Raw genomic sequence first — 10,605 nt, 5'->3', positions numbered from 1 at the left:
CGGTGGGATGTCCTATTCTGGTCTGGTCTATTTGGGGTGCTAAAAGCTTCTTGTATCTGAATAGGCCTATCTTTTTGTATGTTTGGGAAGTTCTCTGCTAGGATCCTGCTAAACAAATTTCCTAGGCCATTAACTTCTGTTTCTAGGTGCTCCTCTACACCCATTATCCTTAGATTAGGCCTTCTGATGGTGTCTTCCAGGTGTTGGATAGATCTATCATACTTCCTGGACTTGTCTTGGATGGTTGTATATTCTTTCTCTATAATATCTAGGCTGTCTTCAATCCCTGAGATTCGATCTTCTGCATGGTCTAACCTGCTGTCAAGACTCTCTACTTTGTTTTTTATCTCTTTTCCTTCTAATTGGTCAGCTTTGATGGCTTCAAGTTCTTTGTTGAAGCTCTGTTTTAGGTCTTGTATGAATTTCTTTACTTCCTTAATTTGGTGTTCAGTGTTTGTTCTCAAATCACTTAGTTGATTGGTTATGGTTTCTTTGGACTCCCATTCCTTCTGTTGGGTTCCATTCAGCATTCCCTTTGTGGTCTCCCTGACTTCCTTCAGCTCTTTGTTAATGGATTCCATGAATGCCTTTAGTGATCTTTGTGTGTTCTCTACCTGGTCTCTCAATTCCTGAATTACTCTTTGATTAGCTTCCTCCTGTTTGTGGAATTCCTGCAGTTCTCTTTCCTCCCATTCGTGGGATTCCTGCAGTTCTCTTTGAGTGTTCTCATCCTGCTCAAGCCATTCCTCCCTTTCTCTTTGAGTATTCTGAAGTTGTTCATGCAAATCCTGTATCAGTTTTTGAGTAGCTTCCTCACGCTTATGATATTCCTGTATAAACTTTTGGGATGCCTCCTCTCTCTCCCTATCACGCTCATACAGAGTCCTTTGTAAGTTGTCAAACTTCTCATTTATCATGTTTGCCACCATTGTTTGTAGAGCTATTTGGGGACTCTCCTCTGGATTGTTCATTATCTGATCTGACCCCTGATTATCAAGATTGGGATTTGAGATACCCGGATTTGCCATTTTTCTTGTGTTTTTTCGGCTTACTCTGCCCATTTGAGATGAAAATAGCACCAGTTTTGTGCTAGAACACTATCTTAAGGCAACCATCAACCAACGTTTGCATTTGTACAGTCAATAGTCTACAGATACAATCTAGTTCAACAGATACATCTATTCAACATCAAACAACTATATGTTAATGGGCTTCGAACCGCAGAGAAGAATTTGGAAAACCAGAAATTTTTAGGGTTAGGGAGAGATCTGGGTAAAAAGTAGGAATAGATTGGTGTGGGGAGGCACAGGGAGAGTTAACTATGTCCTAATCTCAATGCAGGAAATAGGTTGGGTAGGATGCAAGTAGAGAGGGAGAGAAAAAGAAGAAAGGGAAAGGGAAATGAAAAGAGACCAGAAAAAAAATTAGAAACGTAAAAATTAATATAGTTATGGAGATTGAAAGACCATCTATTTAGAGAGGAATGTGAATATAATGAGAAAACAGGAGGGAGATAGAAGAGATGTGAAAAACTTAAAAAATGCTTAAAATATTATATAGGTATAAAGAGGTAGTACTGCTATTAAGGAATTTAAGTCTCAGAGGTTTTGGATTGAGTAATAAATTTGTGGATTAAGTGTGTACACAATGGGGGATAGGGTCTACTAGTTAACTATGGGTTTATCTGAGGATGTGCAGGACAAGAGTTAAGTCACATGCAGAAGAACAAAAGAAAGGAAAAGGTGAAAAGGATAAGAAAGGGAGAAAAAAAAGATCAGAAGTTCAGTAGAGCTAGACAAAAAACAAAATTAAGAAAGAAAGAAAAAGAGAGAGAAGACAAGAAAAGAAAGGAAAACGTACATTCACGTATTCCTAAAATAAAAATTATAAGAGGGGAAATAAAGTTACTGGAAAACAATTATTTTTTCAAAAAAGGCAAAAATTAAAGATTAATAAAAGTTTTAGAAAAGGAAAAAAAATTATTTATATATATAAGGTACCAAAAAAAAAAAATTAAAGGAAAGAAGAAAAAAAGTTCTTTGATTTTTTTTTTTTATTTTTTTGGGAGGGGTGGGAAGAATCCTGTATCTCCCTTTTGTCTGTAACCAGCCTCTTGTTGGAGTCTCTGGTCAGCTTGAGGTCCTGTGGCTTGATTGGTTTCTTAAGTCAGTTTGTTCGAACAGGCAGAAAAATGCTCTGCTTTACCCAAGATTTTGAGATCCCCCTCCCAGGTTAGTTTAATGGGAGGGTGATCTGCTTTGAGAATCACAAAAGAGGGGTGATGAGGCTAGGTTCTGGTAGAGTTGAGGCCTTTCAACAAACAGTAGCTTTTCCTTGGGGCTATTTTGTGAAAAATTCACAGAGCCCACCCTGGAGCCATTCTCAGGGTTTCTGTTTTTCAATTGATTGTGGAGGCTGCTAGAGGGAGGGGCAGCCTCTGGCTCTGGTTACCCAGTGAGGAAAGCCACTCCAATGGCTGGTGCCTGGGCTGGGTGACTTTTCCCTGGATGGAGCTGAGTCTGGCAGGTCACTTCGCCGTTAAGTTCTTCTGACCTGTTAAATGACTCGTTTTATTCCAAGGCCTGAGTTGGACCTAGCAGCTCCTGCGAGCTTTGTCGGTATCCAAGATGGAGATCACCGGTGCTGGGGGGGGAGGGGTGGCCTTCCCTCCTCTGCTCCCTGAGAAGGAGTGAGGACGTCGGGCTTCTACTCACGCCGAGTCTTGGATCCTGGGTCGTCTCTGGTCTGCAAAGTGCAGGATGAAGATGTCTGCTCCTTGTCGGTTCTTGCTGGTGTTGAGTAGAATCCTCTCGCCCGCTGCGTCTGGCTCCTTCGTCCCGGACTCTCTGTGTGAACGCTCAGGTAGGGCCGCGGCTGCGGTCGCCGCTGCGACCCTGCCGCCGCTGCGGCGGCTGCTGGCAGGCGCTCAGATGTGTCTCCTTGTCTTGGCTTCCCCTCTCTTGTCTAACTCTCTGTCCTGTGATGGCACACTTAGTGTGATTCTCTGGCTTAGGACTGTTCACTGGAAATCTAAAACTGCTTTCTATGCAAGAGCTTTTTCAGATTCCAGCTTCTCCTCCGCCATCTTCCCGGAACTCTGCATTTCTTTTATGGCTAGAAAAGTTGAGCATTTCTTCCTGTGTCTAATGGGCATTTTCATTTCCTCTTCAGAGAAATCTCTCTTTAAGTCTTTAGCCCACTGAGTTATCCAGCAGTTGTTTCTTTGATGAATTGTTGTTGGGGAATTTAATTTTTTAAGTCCTAAGTATATTTTAGATATAAGACCTTGTCCATTTTATGACTCATGAAGATCTTCTCCCAGTACGTGGGCTGTCTACAGTTCTTGTTAGCTTTGACCTTTGCCTTGCAGAACCTCTGCGGTTTCATGCAATCCCATTTGCCCAACCTTTCTTTGATTTGTTTTGTTTCTTGTTCTCTATTAAGAAAATTTCGGCGTGTGCTAAAGAGCCCTAGAGTTTCTCCTATTCCTTCATGTAAAGTTTTCATGGTGTCTGCTTTTATTTTGAGGTCTTCTGTCCACTTGGAGTTGATTCTGGTGCAGGGCGATATATGCGGATCTAGTTTTAGTTTAACAGGTGTTTAACCAATTTTGCCAACACCATTTACAGAAAAGGCTATCTATTTTCCACTCTATTTTTTTTAGCTCCCTTGTCAAAGATTAGGTGGCTATAGGTCAATGGATTCATTTCTGAGTCTTCAGTCCTTTTCCATTGGTCCTCAGGTTTGTTCTTGTGCCATTATCAAGCTGTTCTTATTACTATGGCTTTTTAGTCTAGTTTGACATTTGGAACTGATATTGCTTCAGCACTGTTCTTTCTGCTAAGGATTGACAAACCTACAGCCAGCATTATAGTTAATGGCAAAAAGTTAAAATCATTTCTTATAAATTCAGGAATGAGGGGCTGGGAATGTGGCTCAGTGGTAGAGCGCTTGCCTTGCATGCATGAGGCCCTGGGTTCCATTCCTCAACACCACATAAGAAAAAGAATAAAAGCCGGAAGTGGCGCTGTGGCTCAAGTGGTAGAGTGCTAGCCTTGAGCTGAAGAGCGGCGGGACAGTGCCCAGGCCCAGAGTTCTTGCCCCATGACTGGGGCATGAATTAAATAAATAAAATAAATTCAGGAATGAGATAAGGATGTCTGCTCTCTCCACTCCTCTTCAAATTAGTATTAGAATGCTAGCTGGGGCAATAAGACAAGATACAAACTTAAAGGGGATCCAAATAGGGAAAGATGAATTAAAACTATCCCTTTTTGCAGATGACATGATCTTGTATTTAAAGAACCCCACGGACTCCACTCCCAAGTTACTTGAGCTGATCAGAAACTTTGGCAAACTAGCAGAATATAAAATTAACCCTCGGAAATCAATGGCTTACCTGTATTCCAATAACAATAAGAGTGAGGCTGAAAATAGGAAAGCAATACCTTTTTAATATTCGCAAAAATATAAAATAGCAAGGAGTTAACTTAAGAGGTGAAGGACCTCTATGATGGAAACTTTAAAAACCTGAAAAAGAAAATGAAAGCAGAACTAAGGAAGTGGGAAACCTCCCACGCTCCTATTTTGGGAAGATTAACATCATGAAAATGGCAATACTGCCAAAGGCTATTTCCAAATTCAATGTGATACCTATCAATATCCCAATCTCACTTTCAATGAAATAGAAGAAGCAATCCAAAAATTCATATGGAAGAATAAAAGACCCCGAATAGCAGAGAGGATTTTTGTGATTCTCATTTTGTATTACCACTTTCATTCTACAAAGTAATCTATGGATTTTAACTTTATTCACTCCCTTTGGATAAACCTCACAAAAACCCTGCCTCTAGCTCCCAAGACACCTAACTCTTAGGTCTGGACAATTGTTCCTAGATAGTGAATTACTTAGTTGTATTTTGAACGCATAAAACATGCATATAAAACTAGCACATTTTGATCTCATGAGAAAACTGCCTTTTTCCCTCTCTCAAATTCATTTCCTGATAGGCATTTTTAGAAAGAATCTATTTTCCTTTTTAGATGAAAGGCTTGTAGGAAACTATGTTCATAATCTGGCTCTTCCTCCTGCACCTCAACACCTAAAACACAAATTTCACAAAGAATTTATAAGAAACAATACAAAAACCAAACACTGGGAAATGCTCAGATGCAGAGAGTTTTACAAAACCCAGAATATAACTCTGCTGTCTGAGGCTGGGGCTCTCTGTGTAAATTAAGAAACCCCAAAAGAGCAGCCAGGAGTACCGGACATGAGTGTCCCTGGCTGATATTCCATGGACAAGGAGCATGGAGGGGCAACCTGAGCCTGCAGGAGAGTGTCTGGAGGAAAGTTTCCCTGCCAGCCTGAGTACAAAAGTTGGCATCACCCCACCTGGGCCTGTATTTCTTGTCTTCTCCCCACAGCTGAGAACAATTGTCCCCTGCTCCATGGAGGATACTGTACAAGCTGATCCCCAGAGTGGCTTCTGTTTTGTCTACACTCCTTCCTAGGTGGGTGCCCCCCCACCGTGTGTGTGTGCTCTCAGGGGCCCCTTAGGGCCCAGGCCCATGGGGCTGGTGGGTGTTAGATGTGGGTCAGTGGCACTGTGTCATTCACGCAGCAGCTTCCCTAGTCCAACAGCAGGTACACCCTGATATTCTCCCACAGTCTCAGGTGAGGTGCCCAGAAGCACCCGAGTTGGGTAGGCTGCCACTAGGATCCTACTTCATCAGAGGGGCTAGATGAAGTGGCTGCTGCCTGAATTACTAATTATTTTATGGAGCAGTTATAAACAAATTGATACATATTACTGTATGATATATAATGCTATATCCTTGAGTCTCTAGTCTACAAAATCATTGAACTTGATACTAGCAAGAATGTATTTTATTTTATGTGTTTATAAGGCCATAATGGCAAACTGAAATGAAAGTACAACAAAACTCTTCTCCAAAAAACACATTCTAAAATCACAGAATTTGAAAAAAATTGTATGTAAGTAGTGCAAATGAAATTATACTAGTATAGTAAAATACACACAAAAATATTACATTCATTACATTCAAAAGTAAAATAAATAAGTACAGAAAGAATTCCTACTGGATAAAAAATATTACAATGGTTTAACAGGTAGAAGTGATATAAGTTATATGTTTTCTTGTTATAAAACTTATTTATATCTCCCTGGTCTGTTTATCTTAGTGAAGGAAAACGTTAGAAAGCAGAAATTATGTGGCATCTCTTACTTCCAGTACTACAAAGGAGAGTGGCACTTCCTAATGGGTGTCCTGGGATGACACCCACATCCAGCCCATGTAGACCCATCAGAGGTCCCTGTGGTGACCCTGAGGGGGTCTGGAAAACCACACTGCTGCTGCAGCAGGTGCAGTATTTGTTGTGGTGGGCTGCATCCAACAAGGCTCCACCAGTGACCAGACCAAGCAACCCAGCCTCAGGTGCCAAAGCCAGGAGGTAAGGCAGGGCAGACCCCAAGTCCTGCCTTCCATGTGTGTGGCCTGCACTGCCAAGGCCAGACCCATTCCTGCTTTGGATACCAATGAGGGTAGGGGATGAGCCCATTGCTGCCAAACGGAGCATCCCCGGAATGGCACCCAGAGCTGGGCCCATGTGGACCAGAAGGACAATGGAGGAGGCTACACAGCAAAGCCAAAGGGGCTTTGGGTCCCCAGTGCTGCAGCTCGTGCACTGCAAGTCCAGGCTCCTCTGGCACTGATGGGCATATGCAGGGATGGCACCTTACCCGAGATCACAGGGACCAGAAAATGGAGGTCCGTGGGGATGCTGAAGGGGCTCCAGGGTGCTCAGCTGCCACAGCTGTCACAAGCCAGCTGGCAGAAGGGCCAGCACACGACTCTAGTCTCCATTCTGCCCTAAAGTCTGAACCAAGGCTGGGCTGCCTGGCCCCAAGTGGGTGAATTGTCCACCAAGCCTTCCTTCTCCTGTGGACTGTGCAGTGTACAAACATGGTGTCCTCCACCCAACACCCATGGGGGCAGGCAGTGACCCCACAACAGAGTCTCACTGGGATGACACTTGCACCCAGGACCACCGCAGACCAGTACCAGCACACCTGGCAGAGGAGAGGGCAGCAGTGGACTCAACTAAAGCCCCAAGGCTGCCAGCTCCTGGGTGAAATGGAACAAGTGAGACTGGGAAGGGAGGTGGGCAGGGTGGGCAGGGCTCATCTGGCAATGCTGAGGACCATGCACACACACATCCCTTCGCTGCACATCCACCACAAGGGAGGGGGCCCCACTTCTCAACGGGTGACTTGAAGAGGCCCCACACCCACAGGGACTACAGAAATGGAAGTTCACATGGTGATATTGAAAGGGCTCCAGGGTACAGCCTTGCTCCTGCACTGATCAACTGGCACAAAAAAAAAAAGGGGAAAAATGACCACTAACCCTTTTCATCAATGATAACCTATTATACTTTCAAAACAGTTTTACTTTCCTCTTGTCCTATATTTTTGCGTGGGACCCTCTGAATTAACCAGAAGTCTCCAGGATTTCTTCATGCACAGTAATACAAATAAATATAGATTCTATTCTTCTTTGAATTAAGGGAGGTTGCATTTAGTTCTTTCCCATATTTGATTCATGAAAAAGAAATCCTAACATATATCTGTAAAACACAAAACTCATGCTACCCAGAGAGAAATAATCACATGATTAGTGGTTCAAATGATATTTCATCTTTGCATTTCTTTAGAAAACTGCATACTTGGGGCTGGGAATGTGGCTCAGTGGTAGAGCGCTTGCCTTGCATGCATGAGGCTCTGGATTTGATTCCTCAGCACCACATAAGCAAAAAGAAAAAAGCCAGAAGTGGCGCTGTGGCTCTAGTGGTAGAGTGCTAGCCTTGAGCTGAAGAACTGAGGGACAGTGCCCAGGCCCAGAGTTCAGGCCCCACAACCGGACCATCCCCCAAAAAGAAAAAAAGCAAGCAAGCAAGAAAGAAAACTGCATACTACTTTCTACAATGAGAATATTAGCCTGTATTTTGACCAAGAGAGTACAAAATTTCCTTTCCTCCACACTCTCACAACATTATTACCTTCTGAGTTTTTTAAAGGGCAGGTTTTTACTATGTGCAGTACCCCAGACTGGCCTTAGAATCAAATCCTCTTACTCCAACCCCCTAAATGCTTAGAATTACAAGCCTTTACCACCACACCTGGCTTCTTTGATTTTTTTTTGATAAGAGTTATAATAGTTATGAAGTAGTATCATAGTAATTTTGAGTTGCATTTCTCTAATGACTTCTGTTCAGAAAGCATTAAGCCAGCGTAGAAGGGGTATCAAACACAAATTTGTAAACCCACTGGTGATTTTCAGGGCTTTTTGGAAAGCAGGTCTATTCAGAACTTTTGTCCATTTTAAATCAAGTTTCTTGTTAATCTCATCTTTAATATCTCTATACAAAATGAATACTTAATTCAATATAGTAGAAAGGAAAAATTAAGCAACTCCTAACATTTTTCACTTTTCAATAAAATGATATTGCTTAAATCAATTTCTGTTTATGCTTGAGACTATACTACTCAATTTGGTTAGACCTTTTACAAAGCTTTATATACTTTATTTATTTTATGTTGATTGCTCTTTCCAAATCCTGCGTGTCTAATTTTGGTTTCTTTCAGTCTCATGTAGTTCAGATTTCAAACTGAAGAATGAATGGAAGGAAACAAACAAAAAAATAGTTACTCTCATCTGATGATGCCTCTACAAGAATGAGGAAAGAGTTCATCCTGCTAAGGATCTATGATAGAATTTCAAAAAGAGAATTCATTCTTCTAGGTTTTCCCTATCTTTGTGATGTACCTTAAATTATATAAAACAAAATATACTGCTCAGATACTCTTACGTTTCATCAGTTTTGTACATTTTCATAAGGACTTCACATCTGTCTACAACATTCCTTCTTTATAATGTCCCTGATATTTTTACATTATCAAGACATAAGATAACCAGCTTGATTTACAGCATGAGAAGTTATCCTCCTGGCTTCCCTAGAAGCAGAGCATGGTCAATAGATAACATTACTTCTAGTTGCTCACCACATGTAATGGTTTCTGTAATACATTTTATTTAGTATTTAAAAAATTGTTGGTTAAACTCAAAGTTCATTCATAGAAGTTTGTGTTGAGTTTTTCACAAGTTTTATTTCTATTAATTCTTAAGATAACATTTGCTATAATGCTAATATTATTACCATTTAAGTGTTGGGAAAAATTGTAATTAAAGGCAGTAAGGGCATGGCTCAAATACACACAGTGAGGAAGAAAATGAGTAAAAGTTTCCAAAAATTTTTCAGCAATACAGAAAAGGTAGGTAAAAATCTCACCATTCTTTTACACTCTAAATTCAATATTCATGTTGCTCAAGAAATAATAGCAAAGCAATTATTGCCCATGATGATTGTTTTCTGTCACAATTTGTCTTCAACACAGACTGTGTTGGTGACATTGCGTTATCACGCACAGAATTGAACTTATACATTGAGTTTCAAAGACAGCCAAATTTCTTCTGTCCTACAGTTCCATTTTTCTTTTTAAAAAATACCAAAACTTTTAAATATCATCACTTTCTGTCTTTAGAATCCAAAAGAGAAATAAGTTCACATTTAATTTAATAAATTTACCTTTACTTTTAAAGCAAAATGCTTTAAAAGTAGGAGATGATAAAAACAGGCCCCCATGAAGTAAATTTTCTTCTCCTTTTAAAATTATTCTGAAAACCTTGTGCTGGTTGGTCACTCCTGTAATCTTGTTTACTTGAGATATCTACTCAGGAGGCTAAGATCTGTGGATAACAGTTGGAAGCCAATCAGGGCAAAAACATTTTTGAGATTATTTTTCAAAAAATTTAATGAACTAGGAAAGAGCCAGGAGTGGAAATGTAGCTCATATAGTAGTTCACCAATCTAGAGAGGAAAGGCCTACCAAGACCTTAAAGCCCTGAGTTCAAATTCTCAGCACTCCAACACACTTGTGTGCACACGTGCACACACACACATTTATTCAAAATACCTTCATGTCAGTGTTTTGCATTTATTTATTTGTTAATGAGATTATATGGATAAAATAAGGGAAATTAAATCTTCAATCTCAGAACATTTTTATACATTTTTTTTATTTTAAAAATACTGCACAGAGAAGTGACATTTACATGAGCAAGGTAATGAGTACATTTCCTAACAAGCATTGTTACCTCCTCCTTTATATTCCCCCACCATCCCTTCTCTCCCACCTCCGCAAGTACACTCCACTCCTCCTCTCTCCTTCCCCTGCATAAATTGTAAAATTCATTTTCAACATAGTGTCTTGTGCATCTCATTGTTACAATGGGTCAACGGGTATCCCTATTTAAGCATTTTGTTGTTTTCTTCTTCTCCCCAAATTAGAGAAACGTATATACAAGATGTAGGTGCACCAACTTCAAATACAGTGAAAAAAGGGGTTATAGCATGGTTGAGGAACATATAAAGAAACAAAAAAATCACATAGTACAGTATAAGTATGTTAGAAATAATAGCAAGATACAATCACTTGTGTACCTATCTTGGCATTCGTTTAG

The sequence above is a fragment of the Dipodomys spectabilis genome, unplaced genomic scaffold, assembly GCF_019054845.1.
Source record: "Dipodomys spectabilis isolate Male_0828 unplaced genomic scaffold, ASM1905484v1 ptg000443l, whole genome shotgun sequence".
Lineage (NCBI taxonomy): Eukaryota > Metazoa > Chordata > Mammalia > Rodentia > Heteromyidae > Dipodomys > Dipodomys spectabilis.
Note: the sequence above shows the minus strand (reverse complement) of the source record.